General features: G+C 37.0%; 1 protein-coding gene and 1 pseudogene across 5 annotated transcripts in view; one reads left to right on the forward strand and one right to left on the reverse strand.

Annotated features, from left to right (window-relative positions):
• Nucleotides 1-21,349, forward strand: part of RABGAP1L (RAB GTPase activating protein 1 like) — a 736,622-nt gene that overhangs the window by 26,151 nt on the left and 689,122 nt on the right. The gene's annotated exons all lie outside the window — the stretch shown is intronic.
• On the reverse strand, nucleotides 16,057-16,682 carry LOC116855801 (annotated as a pseudogene).

Consider the following 21,349-nt stretch of genomic DNA (forward strand, 5'->3'; position numbering starts at 1 on the left):
TAAAAAATAAAGCCAGAGACCGTTTCAACGTGCTGAGATGGGCTCTGACTAGTGGGAAGAAAATTATTAATATTTGAAAAAAAGTGAAGTTCAGATGTAGAGTTAATTACTCTTTTGTGCTAATTTTCTTGGAAATGATTTTCCATTTGTAGGACTTGGTTTAAAGGTGGTAATTTGGACATAAAATATTTCAGTGTGTGTGTGTGTGTGTGTGTGTGTGTGTGTGTGATTTCCTTTGCTCAGAAGCAGGAGAGAATTTCTGCCTCATTTTTTTGCCTTTAAGAAGAAAATACAACAAATAACATTTTAGCTTGTGTGTTAAAGATAAGCTAGAGAATTTAAGTGGGAAAAAGAAAACCCTTGACTTCTCAATTTGTGCTTGGGTGTTGGTTTACAGTTGTTAAATTCCCAAGTGTAAACTCTGGGAATCAAGAAGGGGTTGCTTGTAGTGTTTACTGTGTTTATGGCTGTGTATTTATTATCTGGGCCTAGTCATACCCATTAGGACTAGTTTTTTAATTTTGTATTTATGTATTTATGCTGTGTTTTTTATGGTAGAAAAACTTGCTTATTTTACTGTTATCTCAGCTGTAACTTAACTCGATTAAAAGAATATAGCTTTGGTTCAGCTGAACTTTAAATCTCCCAGCAATATAGTAATATGAAAATGTCTCGGGAAAAACAGACTCTGTCTTCCCAGCTTAACTGAGACTCTCATGTTGGAGCATCTCTACCAAATTTTAGCTTATTCTTTGATGGGGTTAGACTGGACATTTTGTACATGTGTACTTGCTTGAATCTTCTAGACTATTGGCATACTTTTTTTAATGTTTGAAGTTTAGTTTTAACCGTGGCTGTAAAATGTATCAGTAATCAGGGGCATCTGGGTGGCTCAGTCGGTTGAGCGTCTGACTCTTGGTTTTGGTTCAGGCGGGGAGTCAGCTTGTTCCTCTCCCTCTGCTCCCCGCCTCCACTCACATGAGCATTCGTGGGCTCTCTCTCTCTCAAATAAATAATCTTTAAAATGTAACAATAATTAGACTTGTGAGCCAGGGAGGTCACTTTACTCACTTCTCTTTAACCTAAAGCATTTTATAACCTTTTTTAAAAAAATTTTTATTTGGCAGAGAGAGACACAGAGAGAGAGGAAACACAAGCAGGGGGAGTGGGAGAGGAAGAAGCAGGCTTCCCACTGAGCAGGGAGCCCGAGGTGGGGCTCGATCCCAGGACCCTGTGGGGTCCTAAAGCATTTTATAACTTCTTAGTGGGATTTAGTCTCAGGATAAAAATACGAATCAGTGTAACTAGTTAGAACTTTCTTTTATCTTTCTTCCATCTTGTTTATAAAAATCAGTACAGAGCTGAAAATTGTTATCCTAATGATTGAAGTTGTGGAAAGCCGGGAGTGTTTGAATTCAGGTAAGATTAATCTTAGTGGCAGATATTTTGACAAGAGATGAGGGTTACCTTTCCTTTTTTTCTCCTTAGAAGCATCAGATTATGAAAGCTCTTTCCTAAGATTTTGGAAGTAATTATTAACTTAATGTTTAGTGAAAAAATTGAACTTCTGAAATCAAATAATGAGTGGTTCTCTTTTAACTTCATTTTCTTTTTTTTTTTTTTGTTTATGTTAAGTTTATAAAAACACCTGCATGCCTTGTGGCTTGCAGTGTGATTTAAGGAACCAGTGGTAAGAGCTGTTCAACCTCCTTTAGATGAATGCTTCCATTTGTGAACCTGGTATGTGCAGCTTGTGCTGTCCCTTTAACCTATATTTTTGAAATGGTCTCATTTTTATTTTGTATTCAAGGTCAGTAACAGCTAGGATTAATGATTTGCTCAAGAGTCTTAGCAGTGTTTTTGGGCAGTGGGGGAGAACTGTTTGGAAGGGCTAAACTTTTTGTTTTACTTTATTCTATTCTATTCTATTCATTCATCCATTCATTTATTTATTTATTTATTTATTTATAAAGAGGATATGTGTGCATGCATGGGGGGCGTGGGAAGGGCAGAGGAGGGGGAGAGAGAGAGAGAGAGAGAGAGAGAGTCTTAACCAGGCTCCACATCCAGTGTGGAGCCCCACCTCACCATCCTGAGATCATGACCTGAGCTGAAATCAAGAGTTGGACTCTTAACCAACTGTTAAGGCACCCTCTTTTCCTTTATTTTTAAAGAGATCAGATAATGCACAAGGTGTATGTGGCACATTGGGAAGCTGCAGAGACCCCCTGCATTATTTTCGGTATTAGGGCATAGAGAGCCCACAGGTTTGACTCATCTCTAAATTTCCATTCTATAGTGTTAAGTATATAGTAGATGTCCAGTTAATGTTCGAATTAATGAATCCAGGGCATGCACGTTAGAAAAGATTCTTTGGTATCTTTTGGGCAAATATTTAATGATTTTTATTCCATTTTTGGGGGTCATCTTCAAGAATTATGACACATTATAGTTCCATTATCTCAAAGTTGGAAAGTCATAACCTTTTATAGAAATTTTTAGTTTTTATTCAGTGTTCCATTTTTTTATACTTTTTATTTGTTAACCAGTTAATCATCTAAGTGTTTCTCAAATAATTCAAGGATGGAGGGACTAGTTTCTGGTTTGCAAGGTTACTCCTTACTCTTAAATATAGGAAATCTGTCTCTGTCCCCCTGCTTCTTTAGTCTGGATATATCACTTAGTAAATTCCCTAGATTTTGGTTCTTGAGTTGGTTACTTAACTCCTTTTTAATCTCAATTTACAATTAAATTAATTAAGAAATATAAAGCACCTGGCAGAGCAACTGACAAATAGCAAAATGGTAAATGCTAATAACTACCAGCTATGTTTACTACTTTGTTTACTAAAGGGAAAGCAGAGGTAGTCATGCAAGTTTAGGATCTGTTTGCAATTGAGAATTAAGGAAGATTGTAAAGTTGGTAAAATTGTGGCAGCATAGTGAGTTTCTGTTTTTGAGCAATTTGGACTCTCTGAATTTGTCTTCTGGGTATAGGCTACTTTTTCTCTTAAACTCAACATTTTAAGAAGGTCCTTGAAATGAGAAAAATCTGAGGAATAATAGTTGCTGAACTTAAAAAAATTTTCAATTTTTATTTTTGTTCTTTGAGGGATTATATGAGAAAGAAGAGTATATATAGCACCATGCCTCCTACTTAATAAGCTTAATAAATGATAGTAATTTGTGTGTGTGTATGTGTGTGTGTGTGTGTGTGTGTGTGTGTGTGTGTAATGCTGCTCCTCTGGGTGCACTGCTATACTAGTTTTGTTACTTTGGGTAAAACATCTTATTGTCCTGTTGTTTCTTCATGTATAAAAATGAATTCATCTTAGCTCTGCTGTATATTGGGAGGGCTAAATGAGATGGAATATAAAGTGCATAATACAAAATAAGCACTCACTTAATGTTGATATTATTATTGAATGCATTTTCTTATGAGAGGCATTATTCCAGAGTGGGAAACGCAGGCTCTTTGGAGTCTGGTTGAGTTGGTTTTGAGTTCTGCTTCAGCTGTATGCTAACATTGACCTTGGGCAAATTGCTAAACTATTCCTTTCCTGTTTTCATATCTATAAAATGAGGATAATAGCTACCTTGTAGAGTTTTCAGAAGTATGATGAATACATAGATACTCAGTAAATGGTAATTATTATTGGCATGATGCTTGTAATTCAGGTCAATAGTATTTTCTTGGCAATGAGAGCCAGCTGGCTGGATTTTTTCTTTGAGGGCTGTCTGAATTGAGGACTTAGTCTACAACCAAGTCAATTATGCTTTCTTTATAAAAATGAAACTTCCTAATAAGAGCTTAATATTTACTTGTTTATAGAATTTTATATGAAATGCAAATTAATGTATATTAGAGTATACTTTTTTGCGTTTTCTTATTTATTTTTGTAGAACAAAGGCAAAACAACATCTGTTTGGGTTTGAGACTAAGATGCTATTCTCACTTCCCCTGGATGCTCCTTATCCTGTGTTTCCTGGAAAAAGGAAATCCTGCTCATACAGGGTTGTTTCTAGGATGTAGAGGCTTTATAGAGAAGTGATAGTCATCTGTCTATTTGGGGGAGACAACATAGAATTTGTCTTGCCTAGAAAACAGAGAATTCCTAGTCAAAAGGGTCAGGTGATTATTGTCACATTCTTTATTGTATGAACAAAGCTGTCAGTGGGATCAGGCAGCTCAGCTCCAGGCTAGGTCTGTAAAGGCGCGATCAGTTTTCCCACAAGAGGATCCAGCTAATAGAATTTACTGAGCACCAGTGAAAAAACCAGGTGATCACCCACTCTGAACTGAAACTACAGCAGGCTGTCACAAGTTTGCAGACGTACAGACTGTTTATGGAGAATGTTACCAAAAGGTCCGCATGTTCATTCAGATACTTAAATCTCATGGCTTTTGAGGATGACAAAATTTGTACCTGTGTCCTCTTCCTCCCTTTATTTGAGAAAAGAAATCTTGGAACATACAGAAATGGTAGCCTCATAATAGATTTCTTGGCAAACATAAAACTTCTGATGAGTAACAGTCATTTTACATGTATTTTTCCTTATCTTTTTGGAAGGTTTTTGCATGTAAGTGTCAGTTATATGGATTTTTTTTTGAGACACAATTCACATACCATTTTAATCTTTATTCTTTTTTAAGATTTTATTTGTCAGATAGAACACAAACAGTGGGAGTGGCAGGCAGAGGGAGATCCAGGCTCCCCACCGAGGAGGGAGCCGGACATGGGACTTGATCCCAGGGCCCTGGGATCACGACCTTAGCCAAAGGCAGATACTTAACTGACTGAACCACCCAGGCGCCCCTCACATACCATTTTAAAGTGTACAGTTGGGTGGTTTTAGATGTTCACTAGTTGCATACTACTAATTCCAGGTAGAGTATACATATCTTTTACCATATTTAGACGAACTTACTCTGATTTCCTTTTCTGCTTTAAGGAAACCTTCTATTTTTTTCTTTGGGCTTTATCTTTGACTTTTTGTTAAGTCATTTCGAGTTTATTAAGTCATTTGGAGACCAGTAGTCTCAATTTAGAGTGGTTGGTTGAGCATCCAAGTTTTTCACATTAGTCAGTGGTGTTTGGTAAATTTTAACAGCTGGATCTTCTCTTTTTTATTAAGGTTTTATTTTCTAATTTGTTATTATTATTATTATTTTTTAAGTAGTCTCTACACCCAGTGTGGGGCTTAAATTCATAACCCTGAGATCAAGAGTGGCATGCTTTTCCAACTGAGCCAGCCAGGCACCCCAGCTGGATCTTCTCTGGAGGGAAAACTGTTTAACCAGTTTCAGGAAGTTCTCAAACATCTATTTCTACATTAATTCCATTTTTATTCTATTTCAGAATAAGAGAGGATAGAAAATAATATCATTTGGGGTGACTTTGCCATAGGCTGAAGAACAGTTATTTGTTCTTGTGGAGCAGTTATTTGATGACTTAATTATTCACTCCTTCCTCTTGCATGACTAAGTTTTAATATGAAAGTTATTTTTTATAGATCAACTAAAGATGTTTTTCCTCAGCAACTCATGATACTGTCATTGCAAGCACTCTATAAACTGCTGTAGTTCTCTTAAATAATTACCTTTATTCTTAGGGAAGCTTTACCTTTACATCTGAAAGATTTGTACAGGGCATTATAATTTTCTAACACATTTACTTTCCTTGTCATTGAAACTAGGTCTTTGTTTTTATATACAAGTAGATAGATGTCAACAGGACTTACAGAACTTACCATTGTCTGCTTTGTCTTACTTAAGTCTTAATAGTAGATTCTCTAGAAAACAGTATAGGTGGTAATCCAGTTTATTGTTATTTTTGACTCAAACTAAAATGCAGTTCTCATTAGCTGCAAAGCATGTCTCTTTGGGTTCTTCAACTTCTAGTGAAGTGAAACCCTTCCCCCCCTTCTTTCCTCCCTCCCTTTCTTCCTTCCCCCCTCTTCTTGTCTTCCTTCTGTTCTTCACCCTGTATCCGACACTTGCCATCTCTTATAGGACTCCTATCTATATGCCATACTGTCCAGAGGGAGGACAGCCTCTCTTTCCTCTCAACTACATTATCTTGTGGGTTTAATCTGATGAGACAGTTTAGTTCTTATATTCTTTCCTGTACTGTTCTTAAGAAAATGCCACGTTAATTGGCTTAAGACTTAGTCCTCCTCTTGGAACGGTGTTACAGTAAGAGGTATTAAGTTAATGGGCTTGGAGTTTAGTTAGAGACATGCCCTCTCTCCTCTTGCATCCTTATCCCTACCTCCAGAGGCTAGGTTCTGGGGCTGCTGCACAGCTGAGAGAGAGATAGAATGGATGCTAGAAAGCATAATATGGTTGTGGTCATTTGTCTTTTATGTCCTTTGTTTCATTTTTGATCAGAGTGTCCATCTTTTTCCCCTCCTAACAACTTGTTACATATTTAGTATAGTACCATTTTGTCATGTTTCAAACTTTTGCCTTTAAATGTTGCTCATATTATTTGATATGCAGAAGTCTTAAATTTTTATGAAGTTATCAGTCCTTTTCTTTATGATTTCTTCGTTTGGATTATGCTTATTTCTTCCCTACTCTGATATCAGAAATATTCATAGTTTTTTTCCCTAGTCATTTAATAAAGAACCAAAATTCTTTTGACATTTGTTTGGAGTTTGGTTTCTGGTAGGTATCACATTTAATTTTTTCCCTAATAGCCAGTTATTTTATCACCTTTTTTTTTTTTTTAAGATTTTATTTATCTGAGAAAGAGAGAGCGTGCACTCTTGAGTGCATAAGCAGGGTGGAGGGGTAGAGGGAGAAGCAGACTCCCTGCTGAGTGGGGAGCTTGGATCTGGGGCTCAGATCATGACCTGAGCTGAAGGCAGGTGCCTGACTGACTGAGCTACCCAGGTGCCCTGTCCTATCAACTTTTATTGAATATTCCCTCCTTCCAGTAACGTTTTGAATGAACTTGTCCTTTCACTAATGTTGTAACATGCCACTCTTATTGTATACCAAAATTTTAGCTGGTAGTCTTTTGAATTTTCTATTTTGTTTCTGATTTACCTCTGATTTCTCATACCACTCTTACATAATTTCAATTAATCTGTCTTCTCTCTGGTAATATGCCTTCTTTTCTTTACCCCCACATTTTCTTGATTGTTTTCCCGCATGTTTTCTTCTAGATGTTGATATGTTGATACTGCTTTATAGGTATTGAGTACGTAAAGGTCGAGGTTTTTTTGGTTTTTTGTGTTTTTTTTACACATATTAGCATATTCAGTCCTCGTAACAAGCCTTCAGTCCTTGTAACAAGCCAATGATGTTGGTGTTATATCACAATTTTACAGATGAAAATATTGAGGTACAGATAGGTTGAAAACTTAGTTTAAGATGAAATTAAGCTCAGGAACTAGGTTTCAAACGCAGGCAGTCTGACTGTAGAGCTCATGCCCTTAACCACTATCCTAAAGGTTAGATAATCGTGTCAAGTTTCACAAGAACTTTTTTTTCCTTTTAAGTAATTTCTACACCCAATGTGGGGCTTGAACTCATGACCCTGAGATCAAGAGTTGTATGCTCTACTGACTGAGCTAGCCAGACACTCCTCCCAAGAACTTCTTTTTTAAAATTTTGGTAATTGAATTCGATTGTACTTGTAAATCAGCTGGACTCTTTACAATATGTAGTTATATAATGGTCTGTTTTCTGAATTCTGTTATCCTGGAAAATTATGTGTATCTCTGATTATTGGAGTTTTTAAATACTTCAGTAGAATTTATTAGTATTTTTTATAAGTTCTCTCTATATAAGAAATTTATTCTTATTTTATTATCTGGGTGGGTTCCTCTCACCCTCTTTTAGGTATAATGAGATACTGCTGGTCTAAGAGAAGGCTATTGAATTTGTATATTTTATGTCTGGTAGGCTTGTTTAAAAATAAAAACAATACTACTGATTATTTTCTATTTTCATAGAGTCTATATTTCAGGAAATGTTCAAAGAATAATAATTTGGTTGATTTATGTGTGTGTGGGGGGAAGGTGTATTCCATTTATAGGTAACTAAGAAAATGTGAAAACTCTAGATAATAGATACTCATTTTAGAATGAGATAAATCCTGTAGCTGTCTTGAGATTCTTTCTAGGGATTTCCTGGGGGAAGTGAGGCCCAGTCACTTTCTTAACTGTATTGTTGGCCAGGAAGCTTTTGGATGGGATCTCGCAACTGTCTATTGTAGTGGTGAAGATAGGCATTTTACTTGATGGGCAGTGCTGCAGAGAAGATCTGGCCTTTTTCCTCTGGGTTGATGGTGTTACCATAGAAAAGCAGTAAATAATCTGTGTCCTGTGGATATGAGTTACTGCTTTGGCATAAGGAAGTTAGAGAGTGTCATTATACAAAGTACAAAAACTATCAAATGTGTGGAAGTAGAGAAACGTTTGTAATAATAATGACTAGCACTCTTTTGTGTACTTAATGTGTCCAAAGAACTCTGTAATTTTTCTGAACTCTTAATAGTAAGTTTTAATAGTTCTTCAGTTTAGCTTTCAGATTATGACAGTTTATACAATAATATTACTATAAAGGTATTTTGGAACAAAACCAGAAATATTTTGATATGTAGCATTCTCATTTTTACATTTTAAATAGTTTGTGATTGTAGCTTTAATGTTTTTATTGTCCTGAGTATTTAGTGCTATTTAATTTCATTCATTCAGTACATATTTACATAGTGTTTACCATGTGTCAAACATTCTTTTAGGTGCTGTGGAAGCAGCAGTGCCCCCAGCAGATCATATGTTCTGGTCAAGATTGAGGAATGTTTGTCAATTAATGAGCAAATAGGATTCCCTCTATTTGATATAAACTCTAATTGATACTTAGTTTTATTGTATTTTTGTCAGATAAATATCCTGGGAAATCTCTATTCTAATTTTTTTTTTTTTTTTTTGGTGGGGTCTAGGATATACTTTGTTTTGAAAATAACCTTTATTTTTGACCAGATGATAAATTCAGCATTTCTATACATATCTGTTAATGAACCATACAGTTAAACTCCACATCTGTATCCTCATTTCTTAGGCATTTGATTTGCTCACAGCTAAGTTGTCTTCTGCTTGAATTGTGTATCTATCAATGTTTCATTGTTTTTTGGACAGTTTTTGCTTTATTATTTGATATTATACTATTTGGTGTATAGAGTCTTTTGACTAAGAGATTTTCAGTGTGGCTTGTACTACTTATCACTGTAAAAGACTGTATTTGTCCTGTTTAATGCTTTTGGCCTCAATTACACTCTGATTTTGAATCTACCAATCTCAGTTCCTTTTGTTTTGATTTGCTGATATGATTTATACTTTTTTTTTTGACTTTCCATGTACTTTTATTTTAGGTATGTCTTTTAGGAGTATATATTAGATTGAACCACATGAAATTATCATTTCTATAGGTCAAAAAAAAAGTCACGTATTGGAAATTTTATGTGGTTCAACCGTGGTCTTTTTTTTTTTTTTTGGTAACTATATTTTGACCCCATATGAGAATCTCTTAATAGGTAAATGATATAGATCCCAATAACAAGTAGCATTCTTTAACACTTCTTTGTGTTGTTTTAAGCACATTACTTATGATAACTCATATTTACAGTAGATCTATGAGATATGTACAGTTATCCTCACTATTTTATATCTGAAAAAAATATTAAGACTTAGGGAGATTAAGTTCTTTGCCCAAGGCCATTAAAACTGGTTAGGATAGAAGTTATGATTCAAAACCAGTTGTTCTCGGTGTCTGGCTTGTGATCAATACTGACCAGCTTGGTTTGGGTACCTGTTAAATTAAACTCAGAATGAGAATTCAATTGGTAGTAACTGTTGTGTTCTTCCTGGTAGTAATAGTGATGGTGGTGAGTAAATCTGCAGGAACAGGCTTCAGTTAATTCTAAAGCCTGAGCCTTTCAGTAGGATTATACATCTCAGGGACTGATTCTAGGAAATTGACCTGTTTGTTCTGTACTGCTCCCTGGGAAAATTGCTGGAATTACCGTCACTTACTTGGCCCCTGGAGGGCAGGCATGCACTAGACAGTCTTTTATTTTATTTTATTTTATTTTTTTTAAAGTAAGCTCCATGCCCAGTGTGGAGGCCAGTGAGGGGCCTGAACTCACAACTGTGAGATAAAGACCTGAGCTGAGATCAAGAGTCAGACACACCTAGACACAATTTCTGGAATAGTCAGGAGTGGCTGAGAAGAGACTGATGACAGAGTTTGCTGGGGGAATTCAAGAAATATGCATTTAAGTTTCCTTTATGTCTTTTCGTGACGTGATAGCTTATTTCTTTTTAGCTCTTAATAGTGTACCATTGTCTGGATGTACCACGGTTTATCCATTCATATACTGGAGGGCATCTCTGTTGCTTCTAAGGTTTGGTAATTATCAGTAAAGCTTCTTTAAACATCCTTGTGTGAATTTTTGTGTGGGCATTAGCTTTCAGCTCCTTTTAGTAAACACCAAGGAACCCAATTAGTATATTATACAGTGAGAGCATGTTTCATTTTGTAAGAAACCACCAAATGTTTGCCATAGTAACTGTCCTATTTTTTATTCCCCCCAGTAATGAATGAGAATTCCTGTTGTTCCACATTCTTGCCAGCATCTGGTCTTGTCAGTGTTCTGGATTTTAGCTCCTCTGGTAGGTGTGTAGTGGTATTTGATTGCTTTAATTTGCATTTCCCTGATGACATGTGTGGAGCTTCATTTTATTTCATATGCTTCATTTTCATATGCTTATCTGCCATGTATATATCTTCTTTGATAAGATGTCTGTTATGGTCTTTTGTCCATTTTAAAAATCTGGTTATTTTTCTTGAGTTTTGAGAATTGTTGTGTATTTTGGATAACTGTCTGTTGTTGGATATGGCTTTTTCAAATATTGCCTCCCAGTCTGTGGCTTGTTTTTTCATTCTTTTAGCAGTATCTTTTGCAGAGTGGAAAATTTTAATTTTAATGATGTCAAATTTATCGGTTTCTTTTATGGATCATGCCTCTTGTGTCGTTTTTAAAAAGTCATCATCAAGGTCATCTAGATTTGCTCCTGTGTTATCTTCTATGAGTTTTATAGTTTTGATTTTACATTTAGGTCTATGGTCCATTTTGAGTTAGTTTTTGTGAAGGGGGTAATGTCTGTGGATTCATTTTATTTGGACATGGATGTCCAGTGTTTTTGTACCATTTGTTAAAAAGGCTATCTTTTCTCCATTGTGTTGCTTTTGCTCTTTTGTCAGAGATTGCTTGACTGTATATGTGAGTCTATTTCTGGGCTCTGTTTTGTTCCATTGATCTATTTATTCTTTTGCCAATAACATACTATCTTGAATACTGTATCTTTGCAGTAAATCAGGTAGTGTCAGTCCTCAAATTTTTTTCTTCAATATTGTACTGGTTATTCTGGGTCTTTTGCCTCTTTCTCTAAACTTCAGAATTAGTTTGTTGATATCCACAGAGCAAATATCTGGGATTTAAATTAGGATTGCCTCGGATCTGTACATCAAGTTGGGAAGAACTGGCATCTTAGCAAAATCGGGTCTTCCTATACACGAACATGGAATATCTCCCCGTTTCTTAAGTTCTTCTTTGGTATCATTCATCAGAATTTCCTAGTTTTTCCTCATATACATCTTGTACATAATTTTTTATTTTTATTTATTTATTTATATATTTGACAGAGATAAAGAGCACAAGCAGGGAACGGTAGGCAGAAGGAGAGGGAGAAGCAGGCTCCCCAAGGAGCAGGAAGCCCGATGTGGGGCTTGATCCTGGAACCCCCGGATCATTACCTGAGCTGAAGGCAGTCACCCAACCAATCGAGGTACCCAGGCACCCCATAATTTTTTATATTTATACCAAAGTATATAATTTTTGGGGTGTTATTATAAATGGTATTGTGGGTTTTTTTTTTTTTTTTTAATTTGACAGACAGAGATCACAAGTAGGCAGAGGAGCAGGCAGAGAGAGAGGAGGAAGTAGGCTCCCTGCTGAGCAGAGAGCCGGATGCGGGGCTCGATCCCAGGACCCCGGGATCATGACCTGAGCTGAAGGCAGAGGTTTTAACCCACTGAGCCACCCAGGTGCCCCATGGTATTGTGTTTTTAATTTCAAATTTTATAGGTTCATTGCTGGTACATAGGAAAGCAATTGATTTTTGTATGTTAACCCTATAGTGTATGTATCACTTTGCTGTAATTGCTTATTACTTCTAGTAGTTTTTTTGGTCATTTCTTTCAGATTTTCTACATAGACAGTCATGTCATCTCTGAACATATTCTTTATCAAGGTTGAGGACAGTCCCTTCATTCCAGTGTACTGAGAGTTTTTATCATGAATTAGTGTTAGATTTTGTGAAATGCTTTTCTCCATCTATTGATATAATCATGTGCTTTTCCTTTTGTAGTTTGTTGATGCGATGGATTCCATTAATTGATTTTTGAATGTTGAATCAGTTTTACATACCAATTTTTGCAACTGTTGCCAGAGGACATCTCTAGACTGCCTGGACTGGTAGCCAACAGGACTAAGCTTGTGGTTTCACAAGACTGTATATTTGTATACTTGAAAAGCTGCTGCCTGAGGGTCTGGCTTCCAATCAGCCTGAATCTAGGTGCTGACTAAGGACACCCGCCCCCCCAACCGTGTCCAGTCTTGGACACAGGTCTTGGCACATTGTCAACAATTAGCACCTATTAAAAATAAAATAGGCTGCTTGGACAATCACAAAGGTTCAAGAGACAACCAAAAACTATAGTTTGGTTGAATGGTAAGGTTCATTTCCTAAATGAGACCATTCCTTCAAGAATCGGAGGGGGAGACAAATGATGAGAGACTGTGGATTCTGAGAAAGAAACAGGGTTTTGGAGGGGAGGTGGGTTGGGGGTTGGGTGAGCCTGGTGGTGGGTATTATGGAGGGCATGTATTACATGGAGCACTGGGTGTGGTGCAGAAACAATGAATTTTGGAACACTGAAAAAAATTTTAAAACATTTCATAAGCTAAAAAAAAAAAAAGAATGGATAGGAATGAACACAGACAGTCAAACAAAATGAGGAAAAAGAGGAATGTGTTCCAAATGAAAGAACAAGATAAAACCTCAGAAAAATATGTTAATGAAATGGAGATAAGCAATTTACATGCTGAAGTGTTCAAAGTAATGATTATAAAGATGCTCACTGAACTTGGGGGAAGAGTATGAACACAGTAAGAAATTCAACAAAGAGTTAAACAGTATAAAGAAGCACTAAAAGAAGTCACAGAGATGAAGAACACAGTAACTGTTCTGAAAAATATAATGGGGGGTTCAACAGCAGACTAGATGAATCAGGAGAAAGGATCAGTGAAATAAAATTTAGGGCAGTGGAGCTCATTTAATCACAGCAGCAAAATGAAAAAAGAATGAAAAAGTGAAGCTAGCTTTTAAGGGACCTAGGAGGCAACATCAAGTGGACTAATATTCATATTTTAGGGGTCCCAGAAGGAGAAGAGAGAGAGAGAAAGGGCAGAAAACTTACTTAAAGAAATGGTGGCTGAAAACTTTCCTAACCTAGAGGAGGAAATGGACATTTAGATCCAGGAAGCCCAGAGAGTTCCAGAAAAGATGAACCCAAAGAGACCCACACTAAGACACATTATAATTTAAAATGTCAAAAGTTAAAGACAAAGGGAGACTCTTAAAAGCAGCAAGAGGAAAACAACGTATTACATACAAAGGAACCCCCATAAGGTTATCAGAATTTTTAGCAGAAACTTTACAGGCTAGAAGAAAGTGGCACGATATATTCAAAGTGCTGAAAGAAAGCAACTTCACCCTGCAGTGTTATTCAGAATTGAAGAAGAGATCAAGAGTTTTCCAGACAGGCATAAGTAAAGAAATTCATCATGCTAAACCAGCTTTATAAAGAAGCTTTTTAAAGGAACTTCTTTAAGCTGACAAGGAAGGACCCTAGGTTGTAACAAGAAAGCATATGAAAATGTAAATCTCACTGGTAAATGTAAATATGTAGTAAAGGTAGTCAATCAGTCACTTACAAAACTAGAATGAAAGTTAAAAGACAAAATAGTAAAAATAGCTATAACGACCATTTTAGTTAAAAATACAAGATAAGGTGTAAAAGGTGACACCGAAAACATAAAAGGTAGATTAGGGGAGAGTAAAATATAGAGTTTTAGAATGCATTCAAACTTGGGTTTTTATCAACTTAAAATAGACTGTTATAGATTGTTATATATAAGCCTCATGGTAACCACAAAGCAAAGATGGTATGGTGGATACACAAAAGATAATGAGAAAGGAGTCTAAGTATATCACTAAAAAACCCCTCATCAAACCACAAGGGAAGAGAGCAAGAGAAGAAGAAAACAGAGAGAACCTACAAAGCAGCCAGAAAATAATAAAATTGCCATAAGTACATGCCTATCAGTAATTACTTTAAATGTAAATGGACTAAATTTTCCAATAAAACATAGAGTGGCTGAATGGATAAAAAAGAAAACCCATTTATATGCTACCTACAAAAGACTCACCTCAGATATAAGGACAAAAACACACTGAAAGTGAAGTGATGGAAGAAGATGTTCCATGCAAGTTTCTGACTTGCCCACACTGAGCTTCAATTATAGTTCAAGTTTTTCTACTCCAGCACTGGTTGCCATGGATGTTTCTGCTCCAGGGGCTTATGACTCTTTGGACTTACCTATCAGTCTGTTCAGTTTTGGGGGCAGCAGTTTGCCTTGTCCCCTCACCTCTCTTGTGGAGTTAAGAGTTGTTGATTTTTCAGTTTGTGTAGTTTTTACTTGTCATTAGGATGAAATGGTGATTTCTAAGCTGTTTAATATGGGGCAGTGAAACTGAAGTCCAATTTTATTTTTGTATTCTTATATTTAAAGAGATTTATGTTTTTTGCTTATGTTTGTTGATGTCTTTTTTCTCTTTCTTTATTATTTATTTGACAGGGAGAGAGATTACAAGTAGGCAGAGAGGCAGGCGGGGTGGTGGGTGGGGGGAGAAGCAGACTCCCTGCCGAGCAGAGCGCCCAATGCGGGGCTCAATCCCAGGACCCTGAGATCATGACCTGAGCTGAAGGCAGAGGCTTAACCCACTGAGCCACCCAGGTACCCCTTGATGTCTTTTTTCATTATAATTAGTATAGTATTGAATCCTTTCACTTTTATGTGACAAGCCTTTTGATTTTCCTTTTATCATCCTCTACTTTATGTCCTTGAAATTTTATACTTTTTCACTGTTGCCTTATTTCTAATCTCCTGTTGTAAGTATCAGTAGATTATGGTTCTTAATTCTTCATCCAAGTGATAAAGAAGATGATACAAATTTTTAACAAGACAGGACACACTTTATTTAGCAAAAACTGGTGAGTGTGTGTGTAGGAAGGCATGACAGTAGTTTGCAAGGCCTGAAGGAGAGAGGGTCAGGGGTGGATAGCATATCCTGTGATGTGACTCAGGATAGAAGAGCCAGAGGTCAGATGATTTGGGGGTGGGTGTTTTTTGGTAACTTTCCACTTGCTTCTCAAGGCGTTATGAGGCTCAAGAGCCCCTGGGCATTCCATAGGTCTTGACTGGTAAGGAGGGACTCTTGGGGACAGACTGAACATCAGGTAATCTTCCAGGTAAGCCTCCAAGATGGGGATGTCCAGGGTGGAAAAAGATCCAGAAATTGAAGCATCACCTCCCTGACTCCATCATGTAAAGGTGAGAGATACCAGCTGCAGAGCCCAGAAGAGAGTCTGAATTTCTTGGTTAGGTTATCAAATGAATTTTAAAAAATCCCCTCCCCCCAAAAGGAAAAATAAAAAAGATGAAAATGGCCCCAAAGCTATCTGAATCACTGTTTCAATGTCTTCAGCTCAGGGCATTAGGCTTTACTGTCAAGGGAGTCCCCAGTACTCTACCAGAATTAGATATAATTCTTAGTGGGGGTACTTGGAGGGACTCTGAGAGGTGACATATGTGGTGGATTCCAAGTGTCAGACCATATCATATTCTAGCCCTGGGATACCCTAGCCTGCTGGGCAGGTGTAGCATAGCAGCTCCCTTTCTGTTGAGCAACACAGGGCCAGAGGCTGCCCAGGCCAGGTAGAAGGTAGAAGGCCCCAGCTCCCACTTTTGGGCCTTGGCTACCTGGGGGTTGTAGAAGTCCTAAATGGTTATGTGGGCTGGCAGCAGATGGGGATCAGGGCAGGATCCCTGAGATGATAAAGATGATCTCAGAGAAAATCACCAAATGGGCCTTGGAGTCCTTGTCTTCCATGTAGCCAACAGACCAAGCAGAGCCAACAGGAGGATGATCACGAGCAGTCTGCAGGTCCTGGGGCAGCACGAGCAGTGGGGTGTATACCATGCACTGCATCTGACCTGTGCTCTGCACCATGCAGGACCTCTGCAGCTCCTCCCACACCACCTGGGCTGCCATAGTGATGTTGCTGTTGAAGGCAGTCACTTTCCACAGGGCCAGGGCACAGGACAGCAGAGCATTCACCCAGCCAAGCAACATTAGGATGATCCTCAGGATTTGTAGACCAGTGGAAGCCACGGCAAAGTTGAGGTTGAGAGGAGCTGTGAAGGAGTGCACAGGGATCCATAGGAGCCACTTAGTGTCTCCTCCTAATATTTCTTTGAGAGGCATTGTATAGTGAGGAGCCAGATTGCTTGTTTTCCAATTTGTGCCATGATACTAGCGACTTGGGGCAAGGTTCTTAGCATTTTGTTCCTTAGTTTACTCATCTGTAAAATGGAGATAATAATAAACTTATTTGAGGGTAGAATTAAAAGGGTTTATGTAGAGTGCTAAGAATTGCACCTGGTATAGTTTGAGAATTATTATTATTGTTTTTAGAAAAGATTTTATTTATTTATTTGACAGAGATCACAAGTAGGCAGAGAGGCAAACAGAGAGACAGGAAGGGAAGCAGGTTCCCAGCTGAGCAGAGAGCCCGATGAGAGGGTTGATCCCAGGACCCTGGGATCATGACCTGAGCCTAAGGCAGAGGCTTTAACCCACTGAGCCACCCAGGCGCCCTGAGAATTATTTTTATTATAGGCTGCAATATTACAGTTCTCACTTCAGTTTTTTTTTTTTTTCTTTCCTTGGGAATTTTTTTTTTTTTTTAACTTATCTCTTTTGGATCTGATTTCATATTTCTCTTACTCAGCATTTATATTTCTTAATTCTTTTATCCATCCTGGGTTAAGTTTTAAGCTTTTATCATTTTTTATATGTTCTGCTGAAGTATCTAATCCAGATCTGTTGTGGTTTTGCCTTTGGAAATCATGTTATTTTGTCTCTGCAGTTTTTCCTAATCTTCCTTCATAACTTTGTGCTCTAGTTTCATGTATATAATTCTCTCTTGAATGTCCTGAGAACATCAACTAGAAATTTTGTAAACACGTTTTCCTGTATCTTATAGTAAATCTATTTCAAAAGAAGTTTGCTTTTTTGGTTCGGTTAAGTACCCATAATCTGAATCTTTTTGAATGTGAAGTTTTTTTCTTCTTCATTTTTATGGTGGAAGATCTTTGCTAGCCCAGAATTGATCATAGTGTAAGATAGAATTTGAGATGTATTATTGTTAAAGATCTTATTTGTGCATTTATTGGAGAGAGAGAGAAAAATAATTTAGTGGGGGAGGAGCAGCAGGAGAGGGACAAACAAACTCTACAGTGAGCACGGAGCTTGGTGTAGGGCTCAGTCCCACTACACAGAGATCATGACCTGAGCTGAAATCAAGAGTCAGGTACTTAACCAGCTGAGCCACCCAGGTATCCCGAGTTTGAGATGTATTATAAGAGATGGTTGTGGGTCAAACTAAATCTTTAAATAAGTTGAAGGTAGGTGATACTGCTAATGCCTCTGTAATAACTGAGTCAGGGTTCATAGTATTATAGAAAAGAACAATAAATGATAATCACTAATATATATTAAGCTTTTTTAAGTGCCAGGCAGTATGCTAAGTGCTTTTACCTACATAACATTATTTAATTTTTCCCAGCAACTCTTAGGTAGATTATTATTTCTTCTGTTTTAAATTCAATGAAATTGAAGTTTAGAGAGATTTACTTACCTAAGGTCATTAAGTTTGTAAATAGTGGAAGCAGGATTAAACCCAGTTGTGTGTGAACTTGATTCTAATAGTTGAGAGTTTAACAGTCAGGCTTTAATGGCCCCCATTGTCAATATTTATTAGAGCTTGAACTCTTATATTAGGTTTAGTAGTAGGTTTAGTCCCAAACTCAGTACCCCATCTCACCCATGGGGGATAGTGGGAGATGTGTTTAGATCTCTCTTGGTGAAAGACTCCTTTGGTGCTCCATTTAATGTATTCCTTCCCCCCTACACCCCTGCCTTTTTCTTTTTTTCAGAGAAGGGGGAGGGGCAGAGGGAGAGAGAGAATTCTAAGCAGACTCCATGCCCAGTGTGGTACCCTGATGTGGGCACCATCTCACAACCCTGAGATCAAGAGTCAGATGCTTGACTACCTGAACCATCCAGGTGCCCATCCACTTAATGTACTTTGGAAAACCATGGAATTGTTCACTTCTTAATTAGGGTTATTCACTCCTCTGATGCACATAGATAACCTTCTCACTGCCATACTGCTTTATTACCTGTTTCTTAAGCATAACACAATACTGCTGTCTTACTTTTAAAAAAATCTGTTGTGGTCTATATAGATATTCTTGGAGTTCTGGGCATGTGGTTGGCATCTTTTCTGGAGAGCAGAGAATCCCATTTTATTTGAATGCATTTTCATTGTTTGCCATAATGCCTGTCACTTAATAATTGTTGAATGAATACTGTGTAAATTAAATTAGATAAGGAGATTCTGTAGTGTAAGTCCTTCAGGATAGGCATATTTAAAATGGTTGAATATACATATCACAGCCAACTAGGAACTTTTTTCACAACATCGAGTCTTATTATGACTAGTACTTTATCCCTTTTCTATCCATGATATTTGGGATTCCTTTACCTCTCCTTTAGAACCACTGTTCTAAAGTGTTGAGTATAGTTGGAGACTATAAAATGATTTAGTTCTTGACAAATATATGCTACCTTTCTTTAATATTTACATTTTTGTGCTGTAATGATTAAAATGTCTAAATCCATGGTACATATGGTTTACATCTTGTTTATAACACCTTTGTATATAAACCTTTTAAGAGTTTCATGAAGTAATAAACACAGTCCTGCAGTGACTTTGCAGATTGTGATATTACTTTTGTCTTTTAGAGTGGAATAAAATAAACCCTATATTCAAGGACTTGATTTGAGAGCAAATTTAAAATAGGTTTCACCTCTTTGAAATCAGGTATAATATTTTGATTTATTAAGATGATTGGTTTAGGTTACATGAAAATAAATTTTTACAAAATGAAAATATTTGTAGTAATCAGAAAAAAAATCTCATTTCCTTTTTGATCAGCAGGGTTCACGGTATTGTACTGGGAATTAATGGCATAAAAACATCTCAGGTACCTATTCTTTGTTTTTATTAATAATTTGAGATTTTGTGGCAAGTAAGAGTAAGAAGCAAGAGAAAATCAAACTAAAATAGGTACTTGAGATGTTTTTATATAAGCTCTTATGTAGGTGGTAGCTAAAAATCTGGTATTCCTAGAATGTGAAACACATACATCACATCTTACTCTTTGGCACATTAGTAGAATAAGCCGGCATAAATAAGTTTCTTTTCCTGATGGGAATATTTATACTTTTCTGCACTTAGTCCATTAAGTTTTTACTTTTAGTTACTTGAATGTGAATTTAAAAACAAAACCCAAACATTTATCTGTACATGATCTAGATGGGTGGCTCTCAAAAAATTGTTTTTGACCATAAGCCCCATAGGCTAATATCATTTTACTAGAGCAGAATTAATCAGTTGGGGAAATTGTTGAAACTGCTTCCAGAGGTTATGCAAATTGTTTTGAAGGATTCAAATTTTGTATATCTAGAGTGTTTTTTGTTTTGTTTTGTTTTGTTTTGTTTGTTTTTTTTAATTTGAGAGCCAGAGAGAATGCACACACATATGAACAGGGAGGAGGAACAGAGGGAGAGGGAGAAGCAGACTCTCTGCTAAGCAGGGAGCCCCACATGGGGCTCAGTCCCAGGACCCTGAGATCATGAGCTGAGCTGATGGCAGATTCTTAACTGACTGAGCCACCCAGGTGCCCATGTATATCTAGTTTATACTACGTTAGCACTTATAAGATTTAAATTTTCTTTGCCCTTAAAATTTTTTTGTTTACTTGACCTTTCTGAGGTTGAGATACTGTTTTCTTCCTGCTGTATTTGTTTTCTGGTCAAATTGATCCTTAACATTTCTATTAGTATTCCTTCTAATTATGCTGTAGTATTATTTGGTACATAAAATTTCAGCCACATTTTCTTGTCCCTGTTGATTATATTTTGAATTTATATGAATGACCTTTATAGGATAAAGTACAGTGCCTTTTATCTTGTAAAAAGGTGGAAACGTTTTTGGGTTGTCCCCTTTCTGTTTCAGTCATCCAGATCTGAGGTCAGTGTGGCCATTGCTTTGCATGCCATTTTTCCTTTACTCTGAAGGACGGCCTTACTTTGGGCATTCATCCACCTACCTACCTACCTACCTTTCTTTCTTTCTTTCTTTCTTTCTTTCTTTCTTTCTTTCTTTCTTTCAAAAGATCTTTTATTTATTTAACAGAGAGAGAGAAATAGCAAGTAGGCAGAGAGGCAGGCAGAGAGAGGGGGGAAGCAGGCTCCCCACCGAGCAGAGAGCCTGATGCGGGGCTCGATCCCAGGACCCTGAGATCATGATCTGAGCCGAAGGCAGAGGCTTAACCCACTGAGCCACCCAGGGGCCCCTCATTTTTGTTTTAATCTGCTCTTGTCATTGTGGGATTTTATAGGAACTGTTCTTTAGTTATGACATGTACTTTATTTTCTCATCATGTTTATTTGCGTGCCATATAATGTGCTAGGTGCTAAAGGAAATATAGGCTTTTTTCCCCTTTACTTTCTGTACTATTACTTTCTTCTGTTTTTGTCAAATTTTGAGCATATAAAATACAAATTTCAAGCATACAAAATAAAAGTGAATGATATAAATATTCCTGAGGCCTTTTACCAGTTTTGGCAGTTATCAAATGATGACCAGTCTAGTTTCCTCTGTGCCCACCCAGATTTTATGAAGCAAATCTCAGCCTATTATTTAATTTGTGTATATTTCACTATGTATTGCCAAAAGACAAGGACTCTTTCATGACAGTACCACCATTTTCATGCTCTCAGAAATATCAACAATAATTTCT

Source organism: Lontra canadensis, unplaced genomic scaffold (assembly GCF_010015895.1).
Source record: "Lontra canadensis isolate GAN:19392208 unplaced genomic scaffold, GSC_riverotter_1.0 scaffold106, whole genome shotgun sequence".
Taxonomy (NCBI): Eukaryota; Metazoa; Chordata; class Mammalia; order Carnivora; family Mustelidae; genus Lontra; species Lontra canadensis.